This window comes from Sapajus apella, unplaced genomic scaffold (assembly GCF_009761245.1).
Source record: "Sapajus apella isolate SASKATOON/1434 unplaced genomic scaffold, GSC_monkey_1.0 scaffold50, whole genome shotgun sequence".
In the NCBI taxonomy this organism is placed as follows: Eukaryota; Metazoa; Chordata; class Mammalia; order Primates; family Cebidae; genus Sapajus; species Sapajus apella.
In genome coordinates this window covers 7,659,794-7,681,794 of record NW_022436990.1, presented here as the reverse complement: position 1 = coordinate 7,681,794, position 22,001 = coordinate 7,659,794, and the positions used below count along the sequence as shown (strand labels likewise).

General features: G+C 49.7%; 1 long non-coding RNA gene and 1 pseudogene across 1 annotated transcript; one reads left to right on the top strand and one right to left on the bottom strand.

Annotated features, from left to right (window-relative positions):
- LOC116526268 lies at positions 1 to 8,782 on the bottom strand. Its single transcript, XR_004258074.1, has 3 exons — positions 8,085 to 8,782; positions 255 to 264; positions 1 to 11 (listed from the first exon to the last, which is right to left on the bottom strand). It is a non-coding gene; the product is annotated as an uncharacterized LOC116526268 (long non-coding RNA).
- Positions 8,783 to 15,925: 7,143 nt separating this feature from the next.
- Positions 15,926 to 16,956, top strand: LOC116526267 (annotated as a pseudogene).
- The last annotated feature ends 5,045 nt before the right edge of the window (positions 16,957 to 22,001 follow it).

Below are 22,001 nucleotides of genomic sequence, written 5' to 3'. Positions count from 1 at the left end.
TGCTCTGCAGCCTGGCTTCTTAGGTTGCTGTGCGGCTGCTGACATGGCCTGGGCTGGGTGAGTTTCCTGCAGGTCAGCGAGGGCATGGAGGCAGCGACTGGGCCTGCTCAGGGCCAGGCTTCTCGCCTGCCACCAGGAAGGGTGGAGGAGGGGTTCAAGGCCTCAGCTATCTCTCAGCTCAGAGCCTCAGGCCAAGCAACCTCTGCCTCTGCCCAGACCTGTTTCTTCCCGGCCTCCTGCTCTCCGTTTCCAACGGCTTTCCCTCTGGGTGGCTCCCGGTTCTTCCAGAAATCCCCTCCAGGAAATTTGCTTGTTGCCATAAAATAATGAAAATCTGTTCCCGGGGCCGCCCAGGCAACCTGCAGTCTCTGTCTCCCCAAGACCTGAAGGGGGCATGGCAGGCCCTGTGCCCATCACAGTCCCTTTTCCAGCCACCCATAGGGACAAAGAATAAGCTGCACCCACGTCAGCGTTGTGTCGGGTGCAAGAGACAGGCCCTGGCTTTGCCTCTCAGGGTCCCAGCTCCACCCAGGGGAAGGCCACACAGATCCCTCAAAGGCCCCAAGATATTTTTTTCTGTTTAATGTATACATGGTCTGTGCATGCTACAGTTTATGTTCATGTTGGCATTCTTCTCTGTTTACGGAACGTAAACCCCATGCCCTGTCTGGAGCAGAAAGTAAAGGCCCATGGATAACACTCCTGTGCGCCACAGTCCTGGGTGGTGACCAATGCAGGGACGCATGGGTGCCGTGTGGCCTTCTGCAGGCCACACCCCACAGAGACCCACAGTCAAGGTGGCACGGCATGAGACCTTGAACAGGGAGCTTGTGGCCAGAGAAAGGCTAAATGCAGCACCCCCACCATCAGGGCCCCACCCGATGCCCTTAACTGGGTCCCCCAGGCCATCTGCGGGTGGGCTGGGGAGGGAACAGACCAGACTGATGCAAAACCCTCTCAGTCCCCTGACTGCTGCAGCCCTCCACACCCCTATCCACACAGTGTTAGGGACAAGCTGTCTTAGAAAACCCCCTCTGCTCAAGCTAACCTTGCATTTTGGTGCTGAAACCCAGGACAGGGTAGGCTCTGGCCTGGTGCCCTTAGAGGGCTCTCTCTCTTTTTCTCTCCCTCTATCCCTCCCTCCCTCTTTTATCACTTCTCTCCCAGCCATCCTCCCCTTCCTGAACCTGCCGAAGACCTGGAGATCTCCCAGACTCGCCCATTGCTGGTGACCTCATCCACCATCAGAGTCTCGGCCGGGGTGAGTAAGAGACTCTTGCTGTTTACTGGGAACCCTTGGCCATCTCTGCCTTCTTGAAAGAACCAGCGCTGGGCCAAGGGCTTCCTCTGGCCTCCAGGCCTCCGGTTCCTCAGTTTCGGGGAGCCTGACTTGGCGGCTACCTCCTCTATTCTGGACAAGGCCTGTGGGACAGGGGACGCCCTTGTCAATCGGCAGTCTCTTCTTCCTATCCCTCCCTCCCGTGTCCATAGAGGAGCCCCTCAGTCTACCCCTTCCAAAACTAGCCCCCTTGAGTGTCTCCTGCATAGTCTCAATGCTCTTAGCTTCCATTCAAATGTCCATTCTAAGAGGCTTATCTTTTACTGTAATACCGCTTGGCCTCAGTACAAATTAGACATGGCTCCCAGTGGCCCCAAAATGGCACTTCTGATTACAATATACTTAGAAACTTAGACAACTTTTGCCATCGCAATGGGAAATAGTCTGAGATTCCTTATGTTCAGACTTTTTTCAGCCTCCATAGCTGTCCTGCCCTCTGTCAGTCCTGTTCTGCTTTCCAAATTCTCCTCGCTCACTCCAAACCTGACTCTCCCCGTCGCCCTCCCCACAGCCCTGGGCAGCGACTCCTCTTGGACCCTGCTGATTTTCCTCCTCCTCCTCAAAAGCGTCATAATTCTCCACCGTATGCCCCTGCTCCAGCCCTACCCCTTTCTCCCCCTCTCCCCAGCCACCCCACTTCTGACTCTGAGTCCTCCCCATCCCCACCCCTTACCCGCTCTCAAACCCAACAAGTCCAGCAACCAGCTCCCTTGCTTCCCCATTGGGAAGTGGCAGGGACCAAAGGGATCATCCATCCATGTCCCTTCTCCCTCTCCGATCTCACCCAAATTGAAAAACATCTCGGGTCCTTCTCCTCCAATCCCAACGCTTATATCAAATAATTTAAACGTCTCACCCAGTGACATGATCTCTACATTATCGTCTCTTCTACCCTCCTTCCGGAAGAGAAGGAAAGAGCGTGGCTCCCAGCCCAGGCACGTGCCAACAGTCTTCCTCGGCAAGGCGCTGCTGCCGTCCTCCAGGAGAAGCCTTCCTGGGGGTACCAACTCGCAGACCCCGGTTGGGCGCCCTGTAACCATATGATTACTTGCCTTATCGCAGGCCTTCACAAAGCTGCCCATAAGATTGTAAATTTTAAAGAATCTTAAAGAAATTTCCCAAAACACAGATGAAAACCTTGTGCAATTCCTTTTGTGCCTTACAGAGGCTCTCCTAAAATACACTCGTGTCAACACTGCCACTCCAGAAGGAACTATTGTTCTTAATACCCATTTTATCTCCCAATATGCCCCGACATCCAGCGCAAACTTAAAAAGGCTGAAGATGGCCCTCAAACCTCACAACAAGACCTCCTTAACCTGGCTTTCAAAGTCTTCAGCAACAGAGATAAGCAAAGCAAATTAGATAAAGCCCAAAAAGATCATGCTAAATACCAGCTTCTGTCTGCAGCTATCCATCAGCCTAGCCATAGTAAGCAAGGGCACAAAAGACCCAACAGCAGTGACCCTCCCGGGCCTTAAGTGCGGCAAAGAAGGCCACTGGGCACGGGCATGTCCTAACCCACTAGTGCCGAAGAGCCCTTGCCCAGTCTGCCAGCAGACAGGCCACTGGAAATCTAACTATCCTGTCAACACACGGACAGAAAAGCCTGCACCTGAGAGCCACCACCCCCTAAGCAAGATGCAAAGTGAAGAATCGCTTGCACTCCCGCAGCTCCTCCGCCCAGCCACCGAAGACTGACAAGGCCCAGGGCGCTGCTGCCTCTGCCAGCACTGCGTCGGAGCACAGCATAACTCTACTGTAGCAGGTAAGCCCATCTCTTTTTTAACCAATACTGCAGCCATCTGCTCGGCTTTGCCTGAATTCTCATCAGGACCCACTCATCCCCTCAGGTCTCAGTTGTGGGGGTGACGGACTCATCTCACGCCCACATGCCACCAGACCTCTTACTTACTCCTTATTTAATCTTGTTTTCTCACACTCTTTCCTTATTGTGCCTCACTGCCCTACCCCCATCCTAGGCAGAGGCCTCCTAACCAGCTTTAAAGCTTCCACCACCTTTTTCTGTTCCCCACAACTAGATTCTCTCTTACTCCTCTCTGCCACCATGCCAGCCCTCACCCGTCCCCCAATGTCCACTCCCCACTTCTCTTGTTGTTTTTGTTTTTGTTTTTTACAAGATGGCCACCATCATGGCCAGGCTGGTCTTGAACTCCTGACCTCAGGTGATCTACCCACCTCGGCCTCCCAAAGTGCTAGGATTACAGGCATGAGCCACTGCGCCCGGCCTTCTCTTGTTAATCTAATAGTGTGCGACACCATTTCCACTTCTCTAGTAACTCACCATGATCCTATCAAAATCCAGCTAAAAGACCTCTCCGAATTTCCTAATGTCTCTCAGGATCCCATTTCATTAATGCACCTAAAAGGCTTAGGACCCATCATAAACAGACTTCTCTCCCAAGGCTACCTTGGGCTAATCACTCTCCATACAATACCCCTACACCCCCTCTCATAAAGGCTAAGAGCTCTTATTGGCTAGTCCAAGATCTCCAGGCTATCAGTCAGGCCGTCCTTCCCAACCATCCGGTAGTTCCCAACCCCTACAGGCTCCTTTGCCTCTCCCTCCAGACACAAGCCATTACACTGTAATAGAATTAAAAGATGCTTTTTTTTTTTTTTTTAGCCATTCCTCTTCACCCTGACTCCCAAGATTTCTTTGCTTTCACATGGACTGACCCTGAAACCCTCCAGTCACAACCACTTACTTGTACAGTCCTCCCCCAAGACTTTAGAGACAGCCCCCATTTCTTTGGACAAGCTCTAGCTCAAGACCTCACCTCCCCAGACCGCTCTCCTAGTTGGCTCCTCCAGTATGTGGATGACCTCCTCCTCTGTAGCCCTTCCCTAGAGGACTCTCAGACTCAAACTATTACCTTTCTAAGCTTTCTTGCTAGCAAAGGATACAGGCTTTCCCCCTCCAAAGCACAACTCTCCACTCCAACAGCAGTGATGTACTTAGGAGTCCAGCTCTTCCCCGGGGGCCGAGCCATAACCCCAGCACGGCAGCTATGAAGGACAGCCTGCCCCGCCCACCTCTAACGATGAAATCCTTTCTTTCCTAGGACAGCAGGCTTCTTCAGAATAGGAATTCCCAATTTTGCCCTCCTACCCTGCCCCCGCTATGAAGCAGCTAAAGGCCCTCTAAATAAGCCCCTAAATCCTTCACACAGCACAATCCCTAACTTCCACAAACTGAAAGCCGCCCTCATAACCGCTCCTGCTCTATCTTTGCCTGACATCTCTCAGTCCTTCATTCCCTACACAGCCGAAAACCATGGAATAGCCCTTGGTGACCTTGGCCAGCCAAAAGGAAGTCCTCCTTCCTTCGCTCCCACAGCTTATCTCTCTAAGAAACTAGACAACACCACCCGAGGGTGGCCGACCGGCCTCAGAGCCCCCGCAGCAGCCGCCACCCTAACCTTAGCAAAAAACTAACATTCGGTCAGGACACCACAGTCCACAGCCCACAATCTACAAGATCTCCTCTCCTCCTCGAATCCAACCACTCCATGCCCTCCTTCTTCAAAACCCTGAGTTCTGCCTCTCCAAAAGTGCTCCCCTCAGTCCTGCATCTCTACTTCCAGGATCTTCCTCCTCCCCACCCTCTCCTGTACTGAAATCCTTAATCACTGCAGCCTCATTTCCCTAATAGCTCCTGAGAGCCTCTCCCCAATCCTGACAACCAGTTATGTCTAGATGGCTCCTCTTCCAAGCCAGTCAGCTCCCATGAAATCGCTGGGTGTGCAGTCGGCTCCCTTAACTGAGGAGTTAAAGCTAAACCCCTGCCCCCAGGGACCTCTTCCCAAAGGCAAAACTTATGGCTCTCACCAGGGCCCTGACCCTCTCCAAATGACTCAACATTTTACCAACTCCAAACATGCCTATCACATTCCCCAGTCTCACGCCACCATCTTGCAAGAGAGAGAATTTCTTATTGCCAAAGGAACCCCCATCACTAATGGCCCCCTTATTTACCAACTCCCCTGAGCTGCACACCTCCCGGCTAAAGCAGGAGTTATACACTGCTGAGGACACCAAACAGGATCAGATGAGATCTCAAGAGGAAACAGAAAGCCCAACAAGGCAGCAAAAGAAGCCTCCCTTTCTTCTACCCCTGCCCCCTCCTCCTCATCACCCCCATAGTCTAACCCCAATACTCCCCCACTGAAAAGGCTTCACTGCTATAAGAGGCCACCCCGCCATGTAACCCCTCTCAATGCCTTCTCCCAAATACAGACTCCGATCCTTCCTCAAGTTCCTGACTCTTACCAGTCAGCCGCACTGCCTCTGCTCCCTCACTTCCCCAAGGCTGCAACAATCTCAGTCACTCCTTGTGACTGCCCAGCTCTGCACTTGCCTCCCGTGGCTGGACCTGTTGTTCCCTTTTCTCTACTGCCTACTCAGCCATCCCAGTTTCTCAGCCCTGGGACCATATTCCCATCCACTTTTCATACGCTGTCTACAAAGGCTCTGCCTCTGTAGACAAAGCCCTCACCTGCACTGGGAACTATTGCACTGCCCTTGCTAACAGAGCTTCATACTTCTCTCGAGATATACACCACCAATACGACAATGCAAAAGTCCCTCACCCTGCTATCCAAGGTCCCATTCTTTTTTTTTTTTTTTTGACATGGAGTCTTGCTCTGTCATCCAGGCTGGAATGTAGTGGCGTAATCTCGGCTCACTGCAACCTCTGCCTCCCAGGTTCAAGAGATTCTTCCGCCTCATCCTCCAAGGAGCTGAGATTACAGGCATGCGCCACCACGCCTGGCTAATTTTTGTATTTCTAGTAGAGACAGGGTTTCACCATGTTGGTCAGGCTGGTCTTGAACTCCTGACCTCAGGTGATACACCCGCCATGGCCTCCCAAAGTGCTGGGATTACAGGCGTGAGCCACTGCGCCCAGCCCGAAGGTCCCATTCTTATGTGTCATCTCTTCCAATGGACACATATACGTAGGCACCGTCCCTCCCCCTGCCTGTGGCTCAACTCAACCATCTCTCATCCCTCTTCCCATACCTCACTCCAGGTAGCTTATTCCGTTTCCCCAGAAGCTAACGGCTTCTTTACCCAGCCCCTCCGCTTTACCTCCCCTCCTGCCTCAAACATGGAACCCCTTCTCCAGACAGGAATTTTCAAAGGAGTCGCTCCCTCCTCCTCACTCTGGGCTGCTGAAGCTGAACCGAGTCCCCCCAAATGAGGAATCTACACATGCCAGCACCTATTTTCAATCCACTTGTCTGTTTGCATTAACACCGCAGGCATCTTCTTCCTCTGCGGATCCACAACATACCTCTGTCTCCCTACCAACGGGACAGGTACCTGCACCCTGGTCTACCTTACCCCAACATGAACCCTGTCCCTCCAAACCAACAATTCCCTGCCCCAGTCGGGTGCGGTGGCTCACGCCTGTAATCCCAGCACTTTGGGAGGCTGAGGCGGGCGGTTCACGAGGTCAAGAGATCGAGATTATCCTGGCCGACATAGTGAAACCCCGTCTCTACTAAAAATACAAAAAATTAGCTGGGCGTGGTGGCGCCCACCTGTAGTCCCAGCTACTCAGGAGGCTGAGGCAGAAGAATTGCTTGAATCCAGGAGGTGGAGGTTGCAGTGAGCCAAGGTCACGCCACTGCACTCCAGCCTGGCGCCTGGTGATGGAGTGAGACTCTGTCTCAGAAAAAAAAAAAGCATTCCCTGCCCCTGCTACGTTACACGCTCGCTCAAAGAGCGATATCCTTCATTCCCTTATTAGTAACCCCTAAAGTCACAACTAGTGTCAGGTTAAAAGCAGGATGCCTAGGAACCTCATTATCATATTCCCAGTCACTTACCTCCAAAACCAACTAGACTCTTCAGCAGCAGTCACCTACAAAACTGCAAAGGCCTAAATCTCCTCACTACTGAAAAAGGAGGTCTGTTTCTCTCTCTAGATGGACAATGCTGTTTCTACCTTGAGGAGTCTGGGTTAGTACTAAATGCTGTCAAAAAGCTCAAAGACCAAACACAAAAACATAAAGACAATCAGTTCTCCTGGCCCCAGTGGTTCCGTAACTCCTGGCCACCCTGGCTGCTGCCCTCCTAGGTCCTGCCATAACCCCTTTCCTCCTTCTAGCATTTGGCCCTTGCCTCCTACGACTCCTCACCCAGTTTTTACAGGACCGCATTAAAGCTTTCACCCATGGAACGATACAAGACATGCTGCTGCTCCAAGAACACTGACAGTTCCAGGAACGACAGTCCCTACTGTCTAGCCTCCCCTCTAAAAATGTCGTCCCTGTCCAGCAAGAAGCAGCCAGATGACAATGGTGCCCCTCTTCTATTACCCTTTTTTTTTTTTTTTTTGAGATGGAGTCTTGCTCTGTTGCCAGGCTGGAGTGCAGTGGTGCGATCTCGGCTCACTGCAACCTTCGCCTCCCGGGCTCAAGTGATTCCCCTGCCTCAGCCTCCCAAGTAGATGGATTACAGGCATGCGCCACCACGCCCGGCTAATTTTCTGTATTTTAGTAGAGATGAGGTTTCACCACATTGGCCAGGATGGTCTTGATCTGCTGACCTTGTGATCCACCTGGCTCTGCCTCCCAAAGTGTTGGGATTACAGGTGTAAGCCACTGAGACCGGCCCTTCTATTACCTATTAAGAGGCTGGAATGTTAGGGATAATCTGCCTCAGAAACCCCCTCTGCGCCAGCTGATCCCTGCCTCTGATTGCTCCGCAGCTGCACTCCTGACTCCTCTCTAGGTGCTACAATGAAGCAAAGCCTGATTACAGCCACCTGGGCAGTTGGGGGAGGACAGGGAAAACTAGTGCTTGTTATCCATACTTGTAAATTCCTGTTTTACACATACCTGTAAAATCCTGTTTTTTCAAAACTGCCGCCACAAAAGTCACAGGATGATGTATTGTAAATCTGTTGCAAGATACAAACTATCTCTGCCTGTTACAAGCTGACAGACTATCTCAGTCCTGAAACTCCCTTATGCCGCCTCACTGCACATACACCCCTCATTCCATAAGCTTGGGGCTGCCTCCTATGACTGTTACGGGGCAGCCCAGCAGGTTAATAAAACCTGCTTGCCTGACTTAGGGTCTACTCCCCTTTTTCTCAGCTAACCTTACACGCAGCGCTTGTGTTGCTGGGCTGGGGGTCTGGTGAGAACATCGCTTGCTCTTTCCTCCCTTCCCGTCTTGTTGCTGCTGCCTCCCGAGGTCAGGTCAGGCCGTGACTACTCAGGAGAGGAATGGAATTCCAGCAGCTCCTGCTCCTAATGAAGAAGTGGGAGGGGCACACGCGGACCCACTCCCAGGTGCCAGGCCCTCGGAGGTGCTTCAATACTACCTCCTTGACTGTCAGTAGCAATCCTATGAGGCGAATGTTTTCTTGCCCAACAGATGGGATTCTGAGGCTCAGAGATGCTGGTCACCAAGGTCACGACGATGGCAGGTGGTGACTGAAACCAGGTCTGTGTGCAATTCACCGACCATGGCATCTTGCCTGTCACACAGGGCTCCTGTGTCACACACAGTACTTGCTTTGTGAAATCCAGCACAGCTCACCCACATTCTCACCCAAATCCAAACTCCAAGTTTCAGAGCTTCCTTGAGGCCCCTTGAGGCCTCAGAAAGGACATAGACCAAATGAAGCTTATGGCCTAATAAGCAAATCAAAGTAACAATGCTTTATGATTTAAAAGTAGTAATTGGGCCAGGTGCAGTGGCTCACACCTGTAATCTTAGCACTTTGGGAGCCCGAGGCAGGTGGATCACCTGAGGTCAGGAGTTCAAGAGCAGCCTAGCCAATATGGCAAAACCCTGTCTCTACTAAAAATACAAACAGCTAGGCATGGTGGCTCGCACCTGTAGTCCCAGCTACTCGGGAGGCTGAGGCAGGAGAATCACTTGAATCTGGGAGGTGAGGGTTGCAGTGAGCCGAGATTGTGCCACTGCACTCCAGCCTGGGTGACAGAGTGAGACTCTTTCTAAAGAAAGAAAGAAAGAAAATAAAAGTAGGATTTGCCTCCTAGTGGATGGTATTATCCAGCGAATTTATTCACTGTGGTTAGTTATTTGGGGTTTTTTGTTTTGGTTTGTTTTGTTTTTTGGGATGGAGTATCACTCTGTTGCCCAGGCTGGAGTGCAGTGGCACAATCTCGGCTCACTGAGATCTCTGCCTCCCAAGTTCAAGCGATTCTCCTGCCACAGCCTCCTGACTAGCTGAGACTACAGGCGCCTGCCGTCATGCCCAGCTAATTTTTTGTAGTTTTAGTAGAGACAGGGTTTCACCATGTTAGTCAGGATGGTCTTGATCTTCTGACCTCGTGATCTGCCCACCTCAGTCTCTCAAAGCACTGGGATTACAGGCTTGATACCACGCCTGGCCAGCTATATGTGTCTTATAGGTAGGGGTTTAGGGCTCTGGGGCTGGGCCCGTGGACCTGTCTCCCACCTTCTAACCTTGTTAGAAGGCAGGGCAGCCCCTTCTAACCTTGTCACATGGTGACTTTTGTGGGATGCAAGTCCACAAGCCAGAGCAGAGCTAGGATTGGGCTGGGCCGGGGAGACGATTATCAGGGGAAAACCTCTGCCTCCCACAGAGGATACTGAGCTACAGCACTGGTGCAGTTCTGCAAGTCCTAACACAGTCCTCATTGTTCCCAGCCCCTCAGCGAGGGCCTTGGGACGGCCCCACAGATGGGCACCTCCACCTCATCCCCGGGCTGCATTTCAGGATCTAGGAGACAGAAGGCTGCGGGTGACTAAGACCCTTAATTGAGCACTGCAAGCTTGTGGGATAAGCCTGTCTACCCAATAACAAGCACCACGCGCCTCTGCTGGGTTGGCCTCTGACCCTGGAGAGCATGGTTGGTTGAGGGCAATGTCCTTGACCTGCCAGAGCTCCTGCCTGGGTCCTGCACTTCATGCTGCCCTTCCTCAGCAATCAGGTGCACACCCCTTCCTCGGAATCGGCAACCCCATATTCATAGTTGTGGGATTTGCCGGGCGTGGTGGCTCATGCCTGTAATCCCAGTACTTTGGGAGGCCAAGGCGGGCAGATCGCGAGGTCAAGAGAGCGAGGCCATCCTGGCCAACATGGTGAAACCCCATCTCTACTAAAAAATACAAAAAATAATTAGCTGGGCGTGGTGGCATGTGCCTGTAGACCCAGCTACTCGGGAGGCTGAGGCAGGAAAATCGCTTGAACCCAGGAGGCACAGGTTGTGGTGAGCCGAGATCACACCATTGCACTCCACACTGGGCAGCAGAGCGAGACTCCATCTCAAAAAAAAAAAAAACAAACAAACTGTGGGATGGGCAAAGAATGTGTGCCTTACTGCCACCAAGTTCTTAGCAGCTGTAAGCTCTCTCTGTTGCCTGGCTGGTTTCAAGGGTTTCTTCTGGAATATTCATTCTTGTCCACTGACTCCATCACCGTAAGCTGTAAATGCTAAGAGGCCAAGGACTTAGGTGCAGGTAAAACGCTTATCAGCCTTGGAGACCCAGACCGACCCGTAGTTATCCTTGTGTCTGCTCTGTTTAGGCTATTTTCCTGGTGGAAAGACTATGATTGCTGACTTGGGGAGAGGGCTCTCAAGCCTCCATCACTGCCTTTGCTTCAGCTGTGGGTGCATAGGGAGAGCAGGTGGAATACAGGGGAAGACCCCTTTTGAGGTTTTGTGGTGGGGGAGGAGGAGGCCTGATACTCACCAGAGGAACAGATCTGGGGTCTCTGGAGCTGCTATGCCCCACAGTAGGCCACCAGCTCCCAGCCTTCCCAGTGGCTGTGGAGCAGCCCACCTGGCACCTGTATCACAGCATCGCCTGGGTCATAGCCTAAGTTTGAGAACCATCGCCCTGCACAGGCCGACCAGCCCAGACTAGCAGCAGCTCTTGCACAGAGCTTACTTCCTCTTCCCTACACCGCTCCTTCCCCGCCCGCATTTCTGTGTTCCCAGCCAGAAATTCCGCAGCAGCTGCACTTCTCAGTATCTGGGTGATCTCTGCAGAAGAACAAGCCTCTAGGCCTGAGGAGCAGCAGCCTCCTTCCAGGGGCCCCTCTCAGATCCCGCTCCCCTCCCCAAAACCTCAGCAGAACTTTGCTCTTTGGGACTCTGGCCAGGTTGACAGCGTGGGAAAACCCTGAGGAAGCCGCAGAGGCAGCCACAGAGGCAGTGGGGAGGAGGAGGTGCCACAGAAGGCTGGTGTTTGCCCTTTGTGCTGGCCGGCTGCCCCTACCACCCAGGTAGAGGCCCTGGGTCTGCTCCTTGGCACAGACTCAGGCCTCTCACCTTGGGTGCCTGCTGTACCCCGTCCCAGGCACCCACTTCCTCTGGTTCCCAGATCAGTCTCTGTTCCGTCCTCTGTACCTCTGTGCCAGGTGGGCCTCCCCAGACTACAAATTTGGATTTATCTTCAAAACCATCCTCAGCTCCTTCATATTTCCAGGAATCCTTCCTGTCACCCTGACAGAGAATTTTTTTTTTTTTTTTTTTTTTTTTTGAGATGGAGTCTTGCTGTGTCCCCCAGGCTGGAGTGCAGTGGCCGATCTCAGCTCACTGCAACGTCTGCCTCCCAGGTCCAGGTGATTCTCCTGCCTCAGCCTCCTGAGTAGCTGGGATTACAGGTGCATACCACCATGCCCAACTAATTTTTGTATTTTTAGTAGAGAGCGTTTCACCCTGTTGGCCAGGCTGGTCTCAAACCCTCCCAATATGCTGGGATTACAGGCACGCACCACCATGCCCGGTCATGAAAAGGGCTTTGAGGTTCCTTTCTGGAAATCTAAAACCATTGTGAATTATGGTAGGGCAGGTATGAAATTCAATAGTTGGTCCTGCCCCAACATACTTATTTGATGGCTAATTTTCCCTCATGGTCTATATTTTTTCAGGTCAAAAGCAGGTGTCACACTGACTTATGGCCTTGACTTCCGCAGCCTCATTCCACTCAGAATGAAATGTGATTGGTTCCTGAGGTGACCCTGCCTCAGTGACAGAAGTGAGTCTGCAGGCAGTGAATCGTGTGGAAGCAGACAGCCTGGGAGGGAAAGGAGGCCTGGCCTTTCCCAGTCACCAGCCCAGGGCACCCTGCAGACCTGCCAGTCCCCTCCAGGCTGAGCCTTCATCCCAGGAGCCTGATGTGCTGGTGCCTAGGTCAGATGTGACCCCTCCTCTGAGGAAGGGCACCCCAGGCCCAAAGCCTCCCCAGTGCGAAGGGCTGGTTTCTGATGAGCTGTCCCCTGAGGCTGGCCTGGCGACACCAGGTACTGACCCGCACAGGGCCCTGATGTGATTTGGAAAAAGGTGACTCATTGTTCATGTGGACACAGCCCGACCCCCATGCCTCAGCCCACACCTGCACACTGTACATAGCACCTTGACCCCAGGAAAGTCCCTAAGATTTGTAGGAAAAAGGAAAGACAGACATAGGACATGCTCCACCAGGCCCCTTCTCCAGGGCCTCCCCAGTGCACCCCGTCTCTTCCTGGCTCCACTGGAACCCAGCTGGGTGAGTGAGCCTCGGGCCCCTCCTTCCCCTTGGTGAGACCCTGGATCCTGGAGGGGGCTGGACTTGCCCCTCACCCTGAGATTCCAGGTCAAGTTCTTAGCTCCTGGCTCCTCTTCAGGGCCTGGCTGGGTCTCCTCCTACTGCTCCACCCCTCGGTCCCCTCCCACAGAGTCCACCACACAGGAGGCAAGGCCAGCGGGCTGGGAAGTCCCCGCAGTGCCTGGCAGCTCAGAGTAATCGGCCCCGCCTGCTCCCACAGAGGCGAGGCTGCCTGCCAAGGCCCTGCCTTCCACTGCTGTTGGCAGCTCCTAGGGCAACAGCAGAACCTCCCAGTCTCCCTCCACTGGGGGAGAAGCAGAAGCCGAAAGCAAAAGAGGGGATTAGAGCTCAGATGGAGTGGCCTGAGCTTAGGGCAAGGTCCCCAGCGTCATTCCCTCGTCCTCAGCCCTTTGGCGCTTGCCCTCAGCCGTCTTTGGCACCTCCAGCCACAGGTGACCTTGCCAGCCAGCGGTTTCTGTTGCAGGAGCCTCTCGTGCTGTGGGGGGCTGGCCGCAGGGCCCCAGCGTCCTGCACAATGGTATTCAAGTGGTTTTGCTTTTGAGGAACCTGCCGGCCCAGGACTTCAAGCGCCTCTGCTGACCCACGCGTGTCCCCAGGCGCCCACCACAGCCCCATTCCCACAGGGCCCCTGGCTCCTGTCCATTTATGGCTGGTCCTGGGCTCCCGTGGCCAAGGAGAGTTGGGCAGACTTGGCAGATGTGTCTCCTTTGTCCCTGGAGTGATTCCAGGCTTGGCTGAAACTCTGAAAGGCGAGGCCAGCCAGGGGTGTCTCGGAGGGTCCAGCCTGTCATTCCCCAGCAATGACATCCAAGGCCTCCAATGCTCACCATTGCCTCATATGTCCAAGGACCCTGGCCTGCTGCGGGAACACTGGCCCATAGCTTGTGACCAACAACCGTATGGAAGAGAACAGGAGCAGACCCGTCTCACCACTGGGGCCGCTGTGGACCTCACCGGTCTATCTCGGTTCCAGCCAGGCTCTCGCCTTGCACAGGCAGGGTGCCATGCCTGCCCGGCCCAGATTTTCAAACCCCTGAGGTAGGAGGAGCCACCACAATCCTGGCTCTCCTCTGGAGCTCACAACTTCCCCTACTTCCAGCCTGAGAGCTCTGGTCCATTGGGGAATGCGAGCTTTGAGAGCCTTGGCCCTGTGAGCATCTTAACCTCAGTAGCATGTTTTGTTTTGTTCACATTATTTCCCCCCCATCCAGCACAGGGCATGGCACATAGTAGGTGCTCAATAAACATTTGTTGGGCCAGGTGTGGTGGCTCATGCCTGTAATCCCATCACTGTTGGGGGCCACGGCAGGAGGATCTCTTGAGCCCAGGAGTTTGAGATCACCCTGGCCAACATGACGAAAACCTGTCTCTACTAAAAATACAAAACGTTAGCTGCATATGGTAGTGGGTGCCTATAATCTCAACTACTCAGGAGGCTGAGGCAGGAGAATCACTTGAACCCAGAAGGCTGAGATTACAGTGAGCCAAGAAACATGCCACTGCACTCCAACCTGGGCGACAGCGAGACTGCCTCAAATTGATAAAATAAAATAAAGTAAAAAATAAATAAACGTTTGTTGAATAAATGAAGTGCCAATGTGTTTTTGAGCCCATGGCCCAGCCCTATCCTATCAGCCAGGAGCAGGCTTGGATCACTTGGTCCTCAGGAGATTCATTCGAAAATAGCCACTTGATTCCAGAGAGGGTCTTCTTACCACTGAGGCTGCTGTAGGCAGGGGACTTTCCCTCTGTTTTTCTTAGAGGAGTGACTTTAGCAAGAAGCAGTCTGGGGCTCCCAGGCATCGTATGTCATCCGCGGGATGCTGGAAGGGGCTGCTGACCACTCAGCCCGCATTCCTGCTGAGAAATACTCCATCTGCCCAGCACTGGTCTTGAGGTCAAGAACCAAGCTTCCCGTTGGCAGCCCCTTTCCTCTCCCAGCCTTTCTGTGTGTGAATGGGAAGGGCGGCCACTTCCTTTATGGTTTGTCTGACTTCTCCCTGAGGTTCAGTTCAACTTGAACTTTAGCATTCAAGGCAAGACTGGAGATAGCAAGGGACTGCTGATCTAGAATGTTCTGTTCCAGGGCCATCTCAGCCCCTCAGAATTGATCACAGCAGGATGGTCTTGGTGGTGAGAAGCTATCCACTGGGTATCTTGGAAACACACTAAGCGTTACAAACACGTCTGAAGAGCGTTCTGGCCAGGGTCTGCCTGTGTGCAAGAAGTCTCGGGGACTGGAAGGAAGGACCTAATCCTTCCCATTCTGGGGTATAGAATCTCCCCTGAAAACAGAACCAGAGGAGGCAGCATGCTGGGCCTTGGTGCTGCCCTCTGTCCTGGTTCTGGGGCGACGTCCAGCCTGAGACACGGGTCCTGACTCAACTCACCACCCCCACCCCCTCGGGAGGCAGGTGGCATCATCGAAATGCAGAAAGGAAACGTTTCCTATCATGAGCTTCCTCCCTGGGGCCAGAGTTCTGTCACTGCCATGGGGACTGGTTAACCCCCAATCAACCCACACTCCACCGGATCCTGCCAGTTTTCTCCTCGGCCCTCCATGAGATCAATCTTCCTTAGCCCTCGAGTCGAGTCACCTCATTCTCTTGTTCAAAACCCCAATGCCCCAGTGGGCACAGTACTGCCTCGTACACAATACCTCAACTCTTCAGTCTCATGTCAAAGCCTCTCCTTAGCTGGGTATGCTGGCTCACGCCTGTAATCCCAGCACCTTCGGAGGCTGAGGCAGGAGGATTGCTTGAGCCCAGGAGTTCGAGACCAGCCTGGCCAACATGGCAAAACCCTGTCTCTACTAAAAACACAAAAATTAGCCGGGCGTGGCGGTGCATGCCTGTAGTCCCAGGTACTCTGGAGGCTGAAGTGGGAGGATCATTTGAGCGTTGGGAGTTTCAGGCTTCAGTGAACTGTGATTGTGGCACGGCACTGCAGGCTGGGTGACAGAGCCAGATGATCCTGTCTTAAAAAAACAACAACCGTTTGGCATGGTTGGGGCGCCACGGTGGTGGCTGGGCGCGGAGTGTGAGTGGCCTGAGGGCCGCGCCTGACAGCTGCAGGGCTTCTCCCCGCCTGAACTGGACGCCGTTCGAAAGCGCACCCTCCACTCGCACTGCTTGTTGGGCTCATCATGAAGCGCTTGGGCTCCGTGCAGCGGAAAATGCCGTGTGTGTTTGTGACAGAGGTGAAAGAGGAGCCTTCCGCCAAAAGGGATCATCAGATCAGCCATACCTTTGGGCCCGACTAGATAGAAAACCCAACAAACAAGCTGAAAAAAGATTTAAAAATTTTCTACATTCAAAAGGAAACCCAAAAGAATTTTTTTGGAACGTTGAGGAGGACTTCAAACCAGCTCCAGAGTGCTGGATACCAGCAAAGGAAATAGAACAAATAAATGGAAACCCAGTGCCTGATGAAAATGGACACATTCCTGGTTGGGTACCGGTAGAAAAAAACAACAAACAGTATTGCTGGCACTCCTCTGTAGTTAATTATGAACTTGAAATTGCCCTGGTACTAAAACATCATCCTGATGATCCTGGATTTTTGGAAATTAGTGCAGTGCCACTATCAGATCTCTTAGAACAAACACTGGAGCTCATAGGAAAAAATATCAATGGAAACCCATATGGGTTAGGGAGCAAGAAACATCCATTACATCTTCTTATACTACATGGAGCATTTCAAATAAGAAATTTACCTTCATTGAAGCACAATCATCTCTTGTCCTGGTTTGAAGGTTGCAAAGAGGGTAAAATTGAAGGAATAGTATGGCATTGCAGTGATGGCTGTTTAATAAAGGTCCATCGCCATCATCTTGGCTTATGCTGGCCAATTCCAGATACTTACATGAATTCAAGACCAGTTATTATCAACATGAACCTGAACAGATGTGACTCTGCCTTTGATATTGTTTGTTTAATCATTTTTCAAAAATAGGTAATCAGAAATTTGCTAGACTCAAAGATATAATATTTGATGTATAAAATGCAAATAAAATAAGTTTATTATCATTATATTCTAATCTTGGATATTCTACCATGTTTAAAAATATTTCAAGGTTTCTATTCATTATGAAACATCAATTTGTCTTCCACCATTTGTGAAGAAATGAATTTTCCAGTTTCAAATACCTGTTCAAAATTTTATTCAAAACAAGCAAATTAATTTTAATCTCTTGCCATAAAAATATAAGTAACAGTGACCGCCTAAGCTTGTACAAAGGCTGGAGCTGGATTCTCTCCACTATAACTGAGTGGCAATTTAAAGGCAACAACTAAACCAACAATTTAATGTCACTAATTTTCAAAATTAAATAGTTGAAGCTCAATTTGATTTTGCTAGATATTTAACAGAACATATGGCTCAGCCTCATAACCTATATGTCTATATGTCTACACCTGTATTTATATATATTATAGTTATGATTTGAGAATCTTAACACATGTGTAAATAAGTATATATAAACTCCCAATTTTAAATATTAAAATTGCTGAATTTACCCTCATACTTTTTAAAAAAACTTAATCAAAACATTATGAATGTAGAGAAATTCACCAGAGCTCATTGCCTATTTGATGGCCCTAATTTATTCTAAGTCTTCAAATATATACTTTTATAATAAGTTGAAAATTTCATATAATTTTGTTTATTAAGAATTCCATTCTAGGCCGGGCACGGTGGCTCAAGCCTGTAATCCCAGCACTTTGGGAGGCCGAGGCGGGTGGATCACGAGGTCAAGAGATCGAGACCATCCTGGTCAACATGGTGAAACCCCGTCTCTACTAAAACTACAAAAAATTAGCTGGGCATGGTGGCGCATGCCTGTAATCCCAGCTACTCGGGAGGCTGAGGCAGGAGAATTGCCTGAACCCAGGAGGCGGAGGTTGCGGTGAGCCGAGATCGCGCCATTGCACTCCAGCCTGGGTAACGAGCGAAACGCCGTCTCAAAAAAAAAAAAAGAATTCCATTCTAAGTATAAAGGTACAAGGTAGTGAGAAGGAAATACTACAGTTCAGAGAATTGCTTATTTCCGGCTAGATTTTAACTTATGAAGTTAATAAATAGTTAAATGAAACGAATAGGTGACCTTTAGTAAATGGGGAAATTAACAGGACTTTCTTCTTCATCTTCAAACTCTTCAGAAGCAGCAACAGGGCTAGTTAATTCAACTCCCAATTGTTCTGAAAGTTTTTTTACCTTCTCTTCTAGGAGAATATTCTTCTTTACTTCTTCCTTGTAATTATACTTAAGATCTTCAATTTCTTCGAAAAATGAAGGATCAAAATTTTCCGGTTCTTTTTTCAGCTTTTTAATTTCCTTCTAACAGAAACATTATCTTTAAAAGTTGCTTATAGGAAATATACATATTTTAGATTTGAACTAAGATTAACTGTAAATATGAAAGCCAAAGTATTCCTGAGTGGTCAGCTACAGCTATAAAGGCAGAAGAATTAAGATTTCTATTTGTTCCATTGTACAGTGTAAATAACTGTTGTTAACTGTCAAGTCCAATTATCTATTCTGCAAGTTGTGTTCTAGCCTTTGACTAAAATTTATCATCTCTTATAGTGGGATTTAATATTTCTCTAAAAGCATGTAAGATCCTCTGAATATAGCAATCAATCAAAAAGATTTTGTGATTCATAATATTGAAGTTAGTCTGGTTAAGAGTTTTGGTTTAGACTTCATTTATATTTTCTTTACAAATACCTAATTTTTAATGAATAATGATCAACTTTTTATAAAGTTATTAATATCAGGGAAACCTTTGGGACTTCTGGTGAAGAAAGAATTCAGGCCTTAGTGACTATTTAGAATAGCCAGTGATCACTAGCTAATTCTCATATCCATGCCTTTTTTTTTTTTTTTGAGACGGAGTTTCGCTCTTGTTACCCAGGCTGGAGTGCAATGGCGCGATCTCGGCTCACCGCAACCTCCGCCTCCTGGGTTCAGGCAATTCTCCTGCCTCAGCCTCCTGAGTAGCTGGGATTACAGGCACGCGCCACCATGCCCAGCTAATGTTTTGTATTTTTAGTAGAGACGGGGTTTCACCATGTTGACCAGGATGGTCTCGATCTCTTGACCTCGTGATCCACCCGCCTCGGCCTCCCAAAGTGCTGGGATTACAGGCGTGAGCCACCGCGCCGGGCCATAGCAAATATTTTTTAAGGGAACTATATCCTTAAGATTCCTGAAAAGAATTTCAAAAGAAACTAAAGACACTGTTGCCAATGTGACCCAAAACTTAAGAACATACTAATGGCATATATTTGTTACAATTAAATAAATTTACTATTTAATCCTAAAAAACAAACAAACAAAACAACAACCACCACCACCACCACCATTCCTACGTAGCCCAAACCGAACCTTCTTTTTAATCTTGTCACCAGCTCTCGTGTCCATTGGCCAGTGTGTCCTTCTTGTTTGTCCATCCACTCGTTCATCTGTATTTATCGTGAATTGAGGCTGATAGGGACGAAAATCATCTCTCCATTTGTGAAGCCGCAAGGACAAGGAACAAGGAGGTGACCTGCATTCCCCTTGACAGATGCTGACAGAGGCAGTGGCCTTGGACTTAAAACATTTTTAAGTATTTATTTTCTAAGATTTTCCTTTTATTATATTGGTGAGCTTATAAATTAATGCAGTCAAAAATAAAAAATAGGGGCCAGACACCCTGTGTCTACTAAAAATACAAAGTTAGCTGGGTATATCGTCTCAAAAAGAACAACAAAAAACACAAAAAATAGATAATAACTAAGTGAATAAACATGGATGTGTTCCAATAAAAATTTAATAATTTTAAAAATTAAAAATTATTTTAAAAGATTATATGTGCATTAGAGCAAATGTATTTCTATTGGTTATCTCAATATTTAAAAAGAAAAAAGAAAAACACTATTCTTGGTACATATTCCTGTGCTTTAATCACTTTCTTTTTTCTTTTTTTTAAGATGGAGTCTCACTCTTGTTGCCCAGATTGGAGTGCAGTGGCGCAATCTTGGCTCACTGTAACGTCCACCTCCTGTGTTCAAGTGAATATCCTGCCCCAGCCTCCTCACTAGCTGGGATTACAGATGCCACCATGTCCAGCTAATTTTTGTATTTTTACTAGAGATGCAGTTTCGCCATGTTGGCCAGGCTGGTCTCGAACTCCTGATCTCAGGTGATCCGCCCGCCTCAGCCTCCCAAAGTGCTGGGATTACAGGTGTGAGCCACTGTGCCCAGCCTACTTTAATCACTTTCTTAACCATATTTGACCCTAAATACCATGGCACTGATACTTTTCTGAAAAATGCATTACTTTTAAACATGGATTTATTATTTTTAATTTTTTATAAAATTGCCTGCAATCCTCTTTAAAGTTGCATTTTAAAGTTAATAGATTTCACATTTTTGATACTTAATAGACTCTTCTCCATAGAACATAATCTGAAATGAGAATTTACCCTCTGTGTAAGTGCTAAGATATCTGGTAAGAAGCTCAGAGAAAATTCTGCTAAACAGAGGATATTCTCAATTCTAATTTTTAAAAATAATTTAATTATTATTTTTGAGACAGAGTCTCACTCTTGCCCAGGCTGGAGTACAGTGGCATGATTTTGGCTTACTGCAACCTCCATCTCCTGGGTTCAAGTGATTCTCCTGCCTCAGCCTCCCAAGTAGCTGGGATTACAGGCATGCACCACCATACTTGACTAATTTTTATATTTTCAGTAGAAATGGGTTTTCACCCTGTTAGTCAGGCTGGTCTCGAACTCCTGACCTCGTGATCTGCCTGCCTTGACCTCCCAAAGTGCTAGAATTACAGGCATGAACCACCGTGCCCAGCCTAATTCTAATTTTTTTATGTTGCAACTTATAAATTTTTCATGGATTCTGAGTTTCTGTTTTTATTTTATTTTTGTAGACACAGGGCTTCACTATGTTGACCAGGCTAGTCTCAAACTCCTGGCCTCAAGCAATCCTCCCACCTCAGCCTCCTAAAGCGCTGGGGTTCCAGGCATGAGCCACCTTGTCCAGTCATGCTCTGAGTTTCTAAAAGAACATTTGGTAGCTGGGAGGGGTGCAGCAGTGAGAGTGTGGGGCTTGGAGTCTGCCTTTGTTGGCTGTGTGGCCTTGGGCAGGGAGCTTCAACCCTCTGAGCTTTAGTCCCCTCCGCTGTTAGACAGGGTCAACTCCACCAGCCTGCTTGCATGGTGAGGGTTTAAGGACAATGGACACGGCAGGTCCCACACAGTCTTGATACTTACAGATCCTCAATGCCTCAGTGTTACTGGTGCTCCCATGTGCCAGCCTGACCTCAGCACCCACTGCTGGCTTCCTCCTCCTGCCTCTTGGAATGGACCCATTGGATCCTGTCTCTGTAGAGGCCATAGAAAGCTTTTAGATTTCACACAGCCAGTCACAATTCACGTGTCTGGGGTTTACCCTGTGTGGGGCAATGTCCTAAGCACTTCACATAGATTAACAAATTTCCTCATTGTAACAGCCTCTAGAATACGATTATTGCTGGGTGTTCCAGATCTTGATGCCTAAGGCTACCCAGATAGTCAAAGGTAGAGCTGGGCTGTGCACCCAGGCAGGCTGGCCCCTCGGCCCACAGGCCCTATCAGAGGTCATCCCTCCTGTGTCCCAGCTTTGTGTGCTGGAGGAACTGATGTGTGCACTGCATGGACCCTACCCTTGCCCTCTGGCCACCTTTTGGCCATGGCAAGTGAAGAGCCCAGCAGGGAGATCAAAGGGAGGGAAGGGGTGGGGTCTGTATTTATTCCCCTGGCCCGACCTGGAAGGAAGGTACCGGCCCCTCTCAGGCGGCCTCTCTCCTTGAGGTTCTGGTGCGTAGTATTCCTACCGCTCCCATCCACCCTGCATAGCTGCACAATCCCTTGTGCTTCTCCTAGGCCCCTCGCTTTGTAAATAGTGTCTTTGTAAATGAGCCTGCCACACCCCATGCTGCTTCTTAACTACAGGCCAAGCAAGGCTTAGCTTGTCCTTGGGCCTTATCTGTTGACTGCTTCTTTTTTTTTTTTTTTTTTTTTTTTTTTTTTTTTAG